Source organism: Sceloporus occidentalis, unplaced genomic scaffold, assembly GCF_023333645.1.
Source record: "Sceloporus occidentalis isolate IW3139 unplaced genomic scaffold, rSceOcc1.0.p SCAF_2, whole genome shotgun sequence".
NCBI classification, from domain to species: Eukaryota; Metazoa; Chordata; class Lepidosauria; order Squamata; family Phrynosomatidae; genus Sceloporus; species Sceloporus occidentalis.
Genome location: NW_028316982.1, coordinates 260725668 through 260740149, shown reverse-complemented (window position 1 = coordinate 260740149; position 14482 = coordinate 260725668).

Here is a 14482-nt window from a genome sequence, read left to right as displayed (position 1 = left end):
GACTCATGAAGAAGTATGAGCTGCCTCTTCTTCAGACAATCTCCCAGAGTTCATTATCAAGGAGACCTACAGGAGATCTCTCAGAGGTTTGGTGCATGGGGCAAGAAGGTCCTAATCTGCTTCTCCACCCCCCTTGCTGCCCCCCTGCAAAGACCCTCCATCCCCTCCTACCATATGTGACAACCTATAATCTCATGTACGGTCTACCCCTGCAGAGAACTGCATGGATAACCACCATTTTGCCTGCAATTATAGTCCTTTCTAGTTTGAGACCCTTGATCACCACAGCTCCTACCAGAGGGCTGGTTACTAATGCATCAATGTATTAAAAAGGCCCTATTGTCAGCATTTTCATCCCTTTCTCAAGCCCTTTCCCATAACCAGTCTGAGCCTTCCATCACCAGAATTGCCATATGGTCATGCACTCCTGTGCTCCTGTCTTCCCTGATGAATCTCAGCTTCAGCTTCTGATCACTTACTGAACAACATACCCCTGAGCATTACATCAGTGTGGATCACAACAAGACAATTTTTACTCAGTTTGTAAGGTCTCTTGGAGCACATTAAGCATTTCATACCAGAAGAAAACCGTGGTAAGTCCAGACACCCAGTAATCATAGAGTTGGAAGAGACCACAAGCAAAAGATTCCTCAGATTTGCACTGGGAAGCAGTTATTATCAATTTTATCCATTTCCCTTCCGGCTGGCCTCAATATTTCATGATTTACCCAAGGTGCTAGTGGCTCCTGCTGCCTATTTGAAATTACAGGGGCTCACATTTATCCCTATTTAGATGATGTACCAATCCCATCAGAGTGTCCTCAAGGCCCTACATTAACTACCATCTGTCTTCAGTCTCATGGCTTCCTGATAAGTACCAAGAAAAGAGAGCTGGTACCCCTGCAGGTCATGGACCGTATGTAATTGATGCCAGACAAGCCATGACATTTCACTGAGAGGAGCATATCTCTTTTCAGAAGCACACAAGGTTCAGTGTTTCCCAAGTGTAGACTTGTTGGGCTTCATAATTTCCATAATACAAATTCTGCCCTGGGCTGAGTTCCATCCAGGCCCTTGTTGTGGCTCCTAAGGTCTTACCAACATTTACTTGCCTGTCTGGCATATTTCCACACCTGCCACCCCCAGCCAGGTATTCCCTGTTCTGTGGTCCCAACAACTAACTCTCTGATAGGGATCCCCTTCTTAGATCCTTACTGCATAAAAAAATCATGTCAGATGCCAGTATCCTAGGCTGGGGAGCTCACAAGGGCAGGAGACTCAAGGGATCTGGGATCCCAAGGGAAAAGACCACAGTATCATTTGACCTGTGTCTACTTCATTTCAAGCCCCCCACCCCACCCAAGAAAACACATATTACTCCTAACCAACAACATAACCATTCTCTCATAACAATAAAGTGGCTTGAGGTCCTGGTCTATTTACAGGGAGGCAATTCCTGCTATTCAGGTCTTTGGTTTTCTTCATAATAGCCTCATCTGACAAGGATCTAGCTAACTGTTAGGCAGCCTGTTTCTCAGGAAATGGAGCCTGAATATGGAAGTATTTCAGCAACCTCCAAGACAGATTTGGAAATCTCTTGGCAGACATGTTTGCATCACCAACCAACTTGCTGCTCTGTCAGCGCACAAACACCTGTACTGTTTTTCAGAATATCACATCTTTCTTTGTTCAGACCCTTCATTGCTATCAAAAGTACTTACTCCTTTTCACATCCCTCAAGATTTCATTCTTCTATCTACAGTATAAGAAATCATTGTGCCCAAAGGAAATGCTGTGGCACAAACTGATTTGTGCAGAGCATTAAAAATTTGCATTCTTAAGACCAGTTCATTTAGACATTCTGATTCCCTTTTTTATTTCTTTCCATCCAACTTCCCTGGGTTGCAGAGTGTCCCAATCAACCGTAGCCACCTGGATTAAGGCATGTATCATGACGGCATATTACCTTGCGAAAATGCCTCAACCTTCTAATATCACAGCTACAGGGCTGCCGCCACTTCTGCAGTATTCTCTACAAATGTCTCCATCAGTGACATCTGCTGCTAACTGGAGCACCACATTCATCAAAGACTAAAATTGATAAATACAGGTTGGCGGATGCCACCTTCAGCAGGTTAGCAGAGATTAAAGATAGTCACTCCCTCCCAGACTAGCATGGAGGTCTTGGGTATTTGCTGAGATATGTGGATTCTTTGTCTCACCGAGCCAGAGAAATGCCACATTGGTCACTAACTGTGAAGGAGCATTCTGGTTTGTTGAGAGGAGGAATCCATCTTGTCCCATCATGTCTGTACCTCCAGGGTGTCCTGAAGTCTCTCCATGTCTCTTCCTCTTGTTTTTTCTGTGGTTCCTTACCTAATTCTGCAAGAGCTTGGCTGACCAAAGGAAGATGGCTGAGCCAGAAAGAGCAACCAACTCTCATGTTTGAGATCTTGCAATATTTCTTGCCTATCTCTGGACAGTGAAACCCAAGAAGTGTGGATTCCTCCTTTCAGCAGCTCAGGGATCACCTTCAAGGTATGTGATCAATGTGGAGTTCTGTCCTTTTTATGGTTTGGTTTATGATTTTTTTTAAATGATTGTTACTTCTGGTTTACTGTAATTTATTCTATTTTTTTTCTGAGATCATTTTGATGAAGAGTAGGACTTAAGTTTTTAAAATGAACAAATACACATGTAAGGGTTTTGAAAGCAGGGTTCTGAACTTCTAAATATTTTTAATTCTGTTGTTTTTAAACAGTCATTTAAAAAATGTGTTTAGCATTACAGGACTTTGTGTTTTTGTCTGTATTTGTTAATTTTGTGAGGCTCCCACTGCTGAGAGAAAGACACATTTATAAATCAAATGTATAACATCGGCCCAATAGAAATGCAATTGAAAATAAGACACATAACACACGCAAAATTGAAATTCATGTCTTTATGAATTGTAGTTAGATGGAGTTATGTCTGCTACTGGGTATGCAATTCTATACATGCTTCCAGATCCATCTCCCCTAAATGTCCAGATTGCTGCCATTGCCACAAGGACTTTTTCTACCAGCTATTTGTAATTCATTGACAGTGATGTCTTTTGAAAGAATGAGATCTAGTTAGTGTCATCCATGCTTTTGATAAACACAGAGACAGATTACAGTAATGTGGTTTAAAGGGGGCTGCGTTTGATAACTATTGGGAAGTGTCAGCTCACATAGAATTCTATGGCTTTGATGTTAAATGGTCCAGGCAGGGCCAGTCCAAGGTGGGATGCCCTGTTACTGGATGGCTGCTCCATGGCCTCTACCTATGCACTCCTGCTGCTATGGTCAGTTATTCACACCCTTTTAGATCCAACAAACATAGTTTAGCTGGTCCTGAGAGTGGCAATGGATTAAAGTAGTATGTCAGCAGTGGTGATAATAACTTAGACAGGCTGTAGCAGGAGATGGAGTCATTTTGCTACCTCTGCTAACAAATATGCTTCTGGTCTGAATTCAACTAACCACGATATTCAAGGTTCTAGGCTGCATCTGCACTGCAGAAATAATTCAGTTTGACACCACTTTACCTTTCATGTCACAATGCTATGGAATTCTGGAGACTGTAGTTTCTTGTGGCCTCAGGGCTATCTGACAGAGAAGGCTAAACATCTCACAAAACTACACTTCCCAAAATCCCATAACATTGAGCCATGGCAGTTAACTGGATTGTTTCTGCAGTGTAGATAGAGTCCTACACAGCTTGGGACTTCAGCACTTGAAGGAGCATCTTTTCCTATGTATGTCGAAGTGCTGGAGCCTGCAGGAGTGGTTGCCCTTTGTCTCCTAGTAGGGAGTAATACATTGTGGGAGGTTGTGGGAGATTGTCTTCTCTGCTGTAGCATCATGGCTGTGGAATATTTTCTTCTGAGAGGGCTGATTGGTGCCAACACGGGTGTTATTCCAACTAAAAACATGGATTTATTTTAAACTTTAAACTTTTGGTCATAACTGATTTTTATCCAAGTCCCCTGCTTTTTCCATCCAACCATGCTAGCACAACATGGACTATGGAGACTTCTGCAGGTGCAGAGAGTGGGCATCCTGGATAAAGTCTCCCTTCCGAGGGTGGACTTCTGCAGAGCTCTCCAGCAGAGAATTCTAGGCCTCTCACCAAACTGTGAATCCCAGGATTCTAGAGGATATAGCCATGACAATTATATTGATATCAAAATGTGTAGTAAAAGTATAAGAGAGCCAGTGTGATGCTGGCCAGAATTGGTTTGATTGTTTTTAATTGTATTTGTAACTGTTTGTGTATTTGTAATTTTGTATTTTTAAGATGTTGTACACCACCTTGATTATATAGAAGGGCGGTATATAAATAAATAAATAAATTATTTATTTATTTATTATGTAGTGGTTTGAGCACTGGGCTATGACTCTGGAGACCAGTGTTTGAATCCTGGCTCAACCTTGTAAACCCACTTGGGAAAGTCACACTCTCTCAGCCTCAGAGGATGGCAAGAGCAAACACCCTCTCAAGAAACTTGCCAAGAAAACCCTGTGACAGTTTCACCTTAGGGTTGCCATAAATTGGAAATGACTTGAAGGCACACAACAACAGTATAATACATTCAAAGTGTCGAGCATTATTCTGCACAGAACCACCCAGGCTCAAAAGCTCTGAAGGTACTTCAGAAGGAGACTTTGAGGACAGTATCTCCTGGGAAATTGCCTATACTATTGGCTGTGGAGAGCAAGGGCTGCCTCAGAGAGACCAATTTACCACCTCTGACAAGCACCACATCCAACCCAGAAGAAGTATACCTACATACACACACCTGTAATATGGGGGGTAACATTTATGACCTCCTTGCAAAATTGTTGGAAGGATTAAAGCAAAATAATGCACTTGAACCACTCTAACATACTAAATAGTGTTGTATATTTTATTTTCTGCATAATTGAATAAGGCCTTAGAATAAAACTGTACCCCTGTGTTCTGGATTAATTAGTCAGAATAATATTTATTTGTATATGTTATTCTTTCTCTCACTAAAGACCACGTATACTGTACCATTTTGCAATGTTAATAGTTATCCAGTATTACACAGTCAGTTGCCAAGTGCTATATTCCACTACATTTCACCCGTCAAGTATTGTCTAATTCTACATACTATTGCACATCAGTGATCAGTTGTCAAAAATGACATATCACTGTATATCTAATAGTATAAAAAACCTTGAAAAGAAATGTAATAAAGTGCAAAATACAGATCATACTTGGCAAATGCTGATATAGGCAGAACATTCTGTGAATTTTCAGCCTCAACATTTGCAGTTAAGTATCCTAAGCTGGTACAAAATGATTGCAAGCATGATTTGACTGTTCCTCTTTCCCCTTAAGCTTCTTGTGGTTTAGACAGTTTAGGCAGTTTCTTCCTTATATGTCCATTGCAATATGAGTTATTAGTCTCCATCAGGAAAAAAATGGTCTAATCTGTCAGAAATCATTATATGTTCTGTCCTGTTAAAAGCCGCCCTACTTAGAAGTGATGATTGCTCATTAACCCTACTTTTACTGCTCTTTCAGACTATGCCCAATGACACTCTTAATGAGTGTGATGGTCTGATAAATTGAAAAACTGTCATTTACGATGTCAGCATGACATTGAGGAGTACACCGACTTCAAAGGACATGGCACATGCTATAATTTGCAGCTCCATTCATGCTGATGGACCATGACAATCTGTAGATTAATATTGCTCCCACCCCTACCTGACAAGGGAGTGGAACAACATTTTCAACCTCAAGCAACCTCATAAAGTGTGTTGCTGCCAATGCAGCTTTTCGTGCTTTGTGTATTCATCTTCATCTTCTGGGCCAGAGGTTCCTTCTTCAAGCTCAGCCAGGACCAAAATGGTGGCCTTGATTGAGCTTAAAGATGCCAAGCCAAAATGCTGTCCTAGTTGAATGAAGGTGTGAGGGCTACATCCTCCCAGTTTTGGAGAAAAGACAGATTCTAAATCCAGTAATAGAACAGGATACATTCATTGGTGGCTTCTATGCCAGTGGAGCAGTGAATCCATTCATGGCTTTAGTCATGAACTCATGTTATGAAAGCTTGGGTTATGCCCAGACAGTCTGCAAGCAATGCAAAAAATGTTTTGTTACTAAAATGAAAGTCTGTAGTCTTTAATGTGCTGCTCTTTTATTGGATATTGGAAGGGTATTTTTAATAATGTTTTACAGTGTGCCATTTGGTATCTGCTGGAGTTTGGTTCCAGGACCCCCATCCCAGCCCATGGATACCAAAATCTGATGCTCAAGTCCCATTAAATGCAATGGCGTAGTAAAATGGTGTCCCTTGTATAAAATGGTAAATTCAAGGTTTACTTGTTAGTACATACACACACACACACACAGAGAGAGACTATTTTTTGACTGCTACACTAAAACATCTGCAAAAGGAGACCCTTCTCTGTTTAGGAGACTTGTATTGACTAAAGCTGCCCCCACACAGATGTCCAAAGTCATATGTGGTAGACTGGATGCCCTGAAAAACTGCATATGTTGCAGTGGCATAAACACTCTTCCAGGGCAGCCCATTCACAATGCTTGTCTCAAAAGAAGACAGAGCTTGTGCTGTGTTTGTGGTGTGCCTTGAAGTCATGTCCGACTTATGACGAACCTAAGTTCAGAACCTATCATAGGGTTATCTTGGCAAGTTTCTTCAGAGGGATTTTTGCCATCGACAACCTATGAGGTTAAGAGCGTGTGACTTGTCCAAGGTCACTCAGTGCATTTACATGGCTGAATCAAACCATGGTTTGCCTTAGATTTGTCGTTAAGTTGGAAATAGCTTGAAGGCACACAACAACTACATATATCTATATCTGGCTATTACTGTTTTCCAACCTTCTTTCTGGCATTTCTTAACATTTTAACGTGAGGTTTTCTTGGCAAGATTTTTTCAGAGGAGGTTTGCCATTGCTTTCGTCTCAAGTTGAGAGACTGTCATTTGCCCAAGGTCACCCAGTGGGTTTCATGGCTGAACTTAGTGTCACCCATATGTTTGTGACTCTCCTTGCCTTCTAGGAGTCCTGGTGGCGCAGTGGTTAAATGCCTGTACTGCAGCCATTCACTCAAAACCACAAGGTTGCGAGTTCAAGACCAGCAAAAGGGCCCAAGCTCGACTCAGGCTTGCATCCTTCCGAGGTCGCTAAAATGAGTACCCAGACTGTTGGGGGCAAATTAGCTTACTTGCTAATTAGCTTACTTGCTGTTCACCGCTATGATCTTTGGAATAGCGGTATATAAATAAAACAAATTATTATTATTATTATTATTATTATTATCCCTGATCAATTGTTTGTGTAATTGTTTATGCATTTTTGTAAACCACTTTGATCTGTTGGAAAGGCGGCATATAAATAAAATTTATTATTATTATTATTATTGTGATCTTTGGGAAGGCAGTAATGCATTTAGACATTCCCTTTTTCCTAAGGAACTATATAATTCATAAAGGGACCACAAGATGGTGCTCATGGGCTAAATATGGAAAATGTTGGTTAATTTAAAATCTGAATGAGGTAATTACGGCATCTTTTTCTCCCAGACACTTTTTCATACCAACACGCAAAATAATAACAATGCACAGGGATGACTGTAAAGAATTAAGCATTCAAAGCCCTGGGTGTAAGTGACTAAATCTCTCCATTTCAGTTTCTGTCACATTCAAATGTTGTAAATGTCAGATTCTTTCCTGTGTCTACACTTTTTGACTCTTTTAATTAGGTTGTACAATATATTTTTAAAATAATTTTTTTATTCTATATTGCTTTAGATATATTTTGCTTTAACGTTTTTTGTTCAGCAAGAATGTTATTTGCTCACCACTGAAAAGAAGAAAAGACACCGAAAGTTGAAGCATGGATTATGAAAATAGATGATATTGCAGAGATGGACAGATTGAAAAGATTATCAACTGATGGAAATTTGGAGAAATTAAGGAAGACGGGGAATGTGTAACTATACATCTGTTCCAGAATTAGGGACCTTTGGCAATGGAAGGATTCAGAGAATAATTGGTATAACATGGAAAGACAGAACAGAATAGATGATAAGAGTATAACAGTGTAATTTAAAAAAGAATAAACAGACACTTTAAAAACTAGGATAGATTTTGTAGCTAAACACTTAGCCTACACATAGAGAGAACAGTCAATTAAATCCTAGACTGTTAGATAGGAACTAACAAATGTTTTAATAAATGTCTAAGTTAAGGGTGAGTTATGAAATAGTTTAAGTAATTTTAATGACATTAGAAAATTTGAAGAGAAGAATATTGAAAACATTATTGTGGAGAGAAAGAAAAGAGGGAATTTAAAGTGAAGGTAAAGTATGTGAGTAGGGGGAAGACCAAGTGTGGTAGGTAGGAAGAAGGTAAAGGAAATTTGTGAGGCTAGTAGGGAAAGAAAGAGAGAACAAAAGGGAGGGAGAGTTAGGAGGAGGAAAGAGAGAGCAGATGAAATGAAGAAAAGGAAGGGGAGGATTTAAAGAAGAGAGAAAGGCTGAATAGCAGAAGAGAAGTTAAAGAATTAGAAAAGTAAAATTGATGGACGTTAGGTTTGATGGTTTAATGAGTCTATATAGAATTCAAGTTTCTAGTTGCAAGGTTCATGCCCTAGTGGTCTCACGACTCGATTACTGCAACATCCTCCTGGCTGGGCTTCCTCTCTCTCACCTCCGTCCTTTAATTTCTGTCCAGCATTCAGCTGCACGCATTATCACATCCGCCCACCGCTGTGACCATATCTCTCCTGTGTTGGCATCCCTTCACTGGCTCCCCCTCCTTTTCCGCATTCAGTATAAGCTCCTGCTGTCCACGTTTAAAGCCCTCCATGGGCTGGCCCCTCCTTACTTATCAGACCTTCTTTCTCCTCACCTTCCCACTAGGGCCCTCCGTTCTGGTAGTCAAGGTCTGCTGTCCCAGCCCAGGATTTGCTCTGCCCCATCTCGGATTCGCCCCTTTTCACTCGCTGTCCCTCACTCCTGGAACCTTCTTCCCCCACGAGCAAGAGCCATCACTTCTTTAACCAGCTTCAAAACGGAGCTGAAGACCATCCTGTTCAGAGAAGCGTTCCCAGGCATTGCATAATTGTCACTTGCTATTTGATGTTCTTTTGTTGTCTTATTGAATCATTTCCTGTATTGCTATGTATTTTATATGTATTATCTTACTAGACAGGCCCTTCCCCACCACCACTCCCTTCTCCTTCTGTGTCATGTCTGTTTAGATTGTAAGCCTGAGGGCAGGGAACTGTCCAATTAAAAAGATTGTATGTACAGCGCTGTGTAAATTTACAGCGCTTTATAAATAAAGGTTAATAATAATAATAATAATAATAATAATAAATACACAATAATGTTGAAGTAGGTAAGATTGTTGTTTGTCTTGTTATTGTTTTTTGTATATGTGATCATATGTTTAATAAAAATATTAAAAACATTTATAGTAAGCTGCCATATTGGGAGAAGGGTATGATATAAATTATATAAATAAACAAAGAAATGTCAATCAAAGTATGAAAAAAAATTCAGATGTTGGTAAATCCATAAACAGTCAGTCCTCTGTATCCATGGATTCTGAATTCACAGAATCAGCCACCCACAGTTTGAAAGTATTTTTTAAAAAAATTTCATAAAGCAAAACTTTATTTTGCCATTTTATAGAAGGGATATCATTTTAATATGATTCTGTAATTCTGCTATGCCATAATGTTTAATGGGATTTGAGCTTCCAAGGATTTTGGTATCCATGGTGGGTCCTGGAACCAAACCTCCTGTTTTTACAGGGCCCACTGTAATATCATGAACTGAAATTAAGTCCTCATATATTCCATGGTACTTAAGGGTCTGTGCTTAATTTGTGGAAAATCCCACAAGACTTTGATAGGAAGTGTGCCTTGATTGATTCCAAGTCTCTTGGTTGAGTCTTGCCTCTGACCAGAACTTGCAAAGTGACTGTCAGAACTTATACTTCCAAGGCCCAAGAAGTGCTTGGTTACTGCTCTAGCTCTGCCCTTGTAGGCTTTTGGGAACATAACTCTACATTTTAGGATATTTTAGGTGGTTTGGGGGCTCTAGGTAGGGTACTCTATATGTACAAAATACCTATCTGAAAATTATATGAAAATAAAAACAAAGATATCAGTGTTGTTGCTGTTGTATGCCTTCAAGTTGTTTCCAACTTACTGCAACCCTGCAGTGAACCTTGAGCTTCCAAAACTTTTTGAAAAAATAAATCCTTGAAATACGAAATAAAACCTATCACAGGGATTTCTTGGCAAGATTTGTTCAGAGGAGGTTTGCCACTGCCTTCTCCTAAAGCTGAGTATGACTTGGCCATGTTCACCCAGTGAGTTTCATGTCCGAGCTGGGACTCCAATCCTGGTCTCCAGAGTCGTAGCATAACACTCAAAACAACTACATCTCACTGGGTCTGTTTTGTTGATAGTCCATAACCAATGTCTTAAACTCCACAGCTGTGCAATATTTTTGTTAGGACCAAGCAAAATGTCACAAAAATGGGGTGTGGTTGGGAGTGAGGTAGCAAAGAGATAGAAAAGTTGGTTTGGCATTTTAAGGCATGCATTCTCTATTGGTCAGAAGTGCAATTTAATAACAAACAAAAAAGCCCACCTCTATTTTCTTATCATGCAAAAATAAATTGCTGATTGGCTATTTTAGTTATTACAAATAGTACCAGAATGCCTGAAGATGCTGGCCTGTGATATAAACCACACCATGTAATTAAAAGGGGTATGAAGTATAAGAGGCAGTGAGCTGTTCCCTTCTTACATTAAAATCATGATGCATTTAGCTGTGCCATAGTCTTTCTGCTTCCAACAAATACTCTCTCGGTGGCTTTCAGTAAGCTGCTGCCTTTTACCTCCAGCAATTCTGTCTGCAGCATGGAAAATCTTACTTTTCAGGATTACTGATGGTAGGCACACATAGGAAAATGTGACCTATGGGCCTTATGTGGCTCCCAGAGGACCTGGTTTCCTTCTGAATATCCACCACAAGACTCCTGGGGAAAACATATTTTTGCACAAAAATGAGAAATTCTGAAAACTTCTCATAGAGGTTTTATTTTATTAATTATTATTATTTAAAAACAAAAGGCAGGGCAGGGTGTTATGAGTATGCTGATGACACTCAGATACATTTCTCGATGTCTTGTCTACAGCTTTGATTTCAGATGGCATCTCTCCTCTCAATGAATGGACTGGATGAGGAAAAACAGACTAAAACTGAATCCATATAAAACAGAGGTACTTACAGTAGGGGCCCCTAACCCAGGTATTGTGATACAGCCTCCAGTCCTAGATGAGGTCACACTCTCCTCAAAGGAGTGTGTTCGCAGTCTGAGGAATGCTCCTAGATTCGTCACTCCAGATGACAAATCAGGTAAACGCGATGGTTTGAGTTGTAGTCCATTCTACCTGTTTATTGGTTTGAGTGTTGGATTTGGATCCTAGGAGACATCAATTGCAGTCAACTGGAAGGTACATAACAGGATCAAAAACAATATGTCTGCTAAACCCGGATAAGTATCATCATTTCAAGCTGTGTTTTGTCATCACCTACCAAGATTCTGGGGCCAGGCCAGAATATTTTGATGCCTGAGGTGAAGGACAAGATGATTACGCCTTCCATTCCATGCACAGCAAAAGCCCACAGGGCTGGCAGATGAACCTTGCTTAAATACAGGGGAAAGGATATGGTCTTCCATTGTACCTGAGGGCAGGAGACACACTTAAAGCAAGCAGGAAATGTGGCAATAATGGCATACTTTGCTCTGCATTTTAACAGAAGGAAATGACTGGGGGTTCAGAAGAAACCTCTGGGTGCTGTTGCTGCAACCCCACAGGATCTGCGCTATTTGCTTCATTGTTCCTAATGGTGGGACAAGTCCTGCTTATCTTCGTGAATGTATTAGCTTTGGAGCTGTTTTGCTCAGAAACTGAAAGAGCTACTTCTTTTAGGCAGATCAAGCAGCAGCTGGCCTTAAACCATAATCCTTGAGTAAATAGCACCATAAAAGCAGCATTTTATTCCATTCTTTTTTGTAATGCAATACCCAGTGTTTAACAGGACATTCTATGTGGAGATAAAATACATTAAAATGCCCTCCAGACTTAATAGACTGCATTTCTCCTTTATCTACCCATGTTCTATCATGCACCATCTATCAACTTCTCTAACTTTGGCATCAAGCTGTTATGTGCATAATTCTGTAAGTAAGAGATATTAAAGAGAAACCAAAATATATGGAAAAAAAAGTGAAAGTATGCAAAGGCCAAAGAAAGAGAAACTCACTAATGCCTAGACCAACATTAGAAATGATATTTAATTAACGTTGCATTGCCATGTGTGTGTGAAGTAGCAGCGGGCAACTTCAAACCTGAGTAGACAATCAATAGGGTGGAAAAGCTGCTTAAGCTTTCCTTGGCCTGTTCTCCTCCCCACTTTTCTCTTTCTTTGTCTCAAAATTAGCCTCTAGATGCATTTTCTTCCAATCTCTTTTCCTGCTCTGAGAAATATAGCTTGGGCATGGCAGTTTATCAGTAGAACAAACAACCCAAGGGGGAAAGGGTTAAACATGTACTTTCCATATTATTATTATTATTATTATTATTATTATTATTATTATTAGTGTGGCTTTTGTTCTTCTTCATGGTCTCTGTGACTTATACATATGGCTTATTCTGTGCCTGTGCAGAGATCTTTAGAAACTTGTAGAGGTAGGGTGGAGCTGTCATCAGTCATTTGGTTGGATGGAACCGTCATCAGTCTTGGCATGACCCAACCTTAGTGACTTTACCTTGTATATACCTCATATATGTATGAATCACAGATCACGAAGAAGAAATACAGGTTGCCAACCTGTCACTGTGGCTCTTTAAGTGTTCATCTGTGAACTCGGGACCATTACACAAGATTTTTAAATCAGAAGTAAAGCTGGATAACAGTGCCTTTGGTGATATGCATGATGTCACCCCCCCCCCCCCCAAATCTTTGATGCTGTACCTCCAAAGCATGGTTAGGGCATCCTTTGTTATTAATGGGGAACAGCCATCACAAAGTTCCCTGTCATGTTGCTGTGGCATTAGTTCTCTGGTACAATAAATGTATCTAGCCATAGTCCTGAAAGTGGGCAGTCATGCAGTCTCAGTCTTTTCCTTTCTCTCTCTCCCTCTACCCCTTGCTATCCCAAACAGGCTTGTTTTCTTGCCACTCCCCCCCCCCCCACTTTCCTCTTTATTTTTCTCTGCTTCACTAAATCACATTGCCATAGTTGCTAAATTAGAAGTAAACATAAAAAAATAAAATCACAAAAATCATACTGAATAGGGCAATAGGACAGGAAGGTGAGTTTAAAGGGCAATCTGGAAGAGAGCCTAGGGACTGTCAATGGCTGAAACAGCCCCAGTTGTACTATTGAAAGGATGTGAGTTACAGAGGGCTCCCAAATCAGTATGTATCAGTTTGCTTTTGCTAATGCAACTGAAGTAAGAACAGGGCTTGTGAACACCTCATACAATCCATCCTCTCCTCTTCATGCAATCCCTTTCTACAGGTCTTCCAATGGCGAAACAGGGTTTTCAGTAGGAACACATGGCTTATATGTGTGCAGGTAGAGTTACCAACAAATTGCAGTTCTAGAAGCTTCTGAAGATCTCCATGCAGGTGCAGAATGACCCATATGTATGAGTTCAAAGATGACCACCTGAAGATGACCACAGTTACAATTAGACAACCAGTCTTTTTAAATATTTGTGAAAAGTTGGAGCAGAGTGCCATATAACATGAATGACTGATTGATTGATCTCCCACTGCTTTCCCAATAACAGGATTCAAAGTAGCTTGCAACTCACTAAAGACAGCACAGATTCAAAGCTGTGCAACAACATCTGTTAAAAAAATGACTATAAAAATTATTGAAAAAGAACAAATAATCTATACAGTTAAAACCATTACAATTCATTGCAATGCCATATAAAATTGAACAAAACAATACAGCACACCATTAAAAGCCCATGGCAGACAATTTCTAAAAGCCTAATGGAATAGAAATGCTCTTACATGATGAGAGAAGGGAGGAAGGATGGAGCCATTCTAGCCTCCTCGGGGATGGAGTTCCAAAGTCTGGGAGCAACCACCAAGAAGGCTTGCTCCTTTATTCCAACCAAACGATACTGAGGAGCTGTGCAGACTGCCCCTAAGGGGCGGCCTGAAGCTGCCTTCAGGTGTGCCAGATTGGGTCTGTGGCAACCGCACGCTGTGGCCCCGATCCGGCCTTTCCAGGGTGCAAAAAAGAGCAGCAAAAAGCAACTTGAAGGCACTCCTTTGGTGCTGCGTCATGTGGACACAGCTGCAGAGGAGTGCCGGGATGCCATGCGCCATATGGAGCGGCACGTGGTGTCAT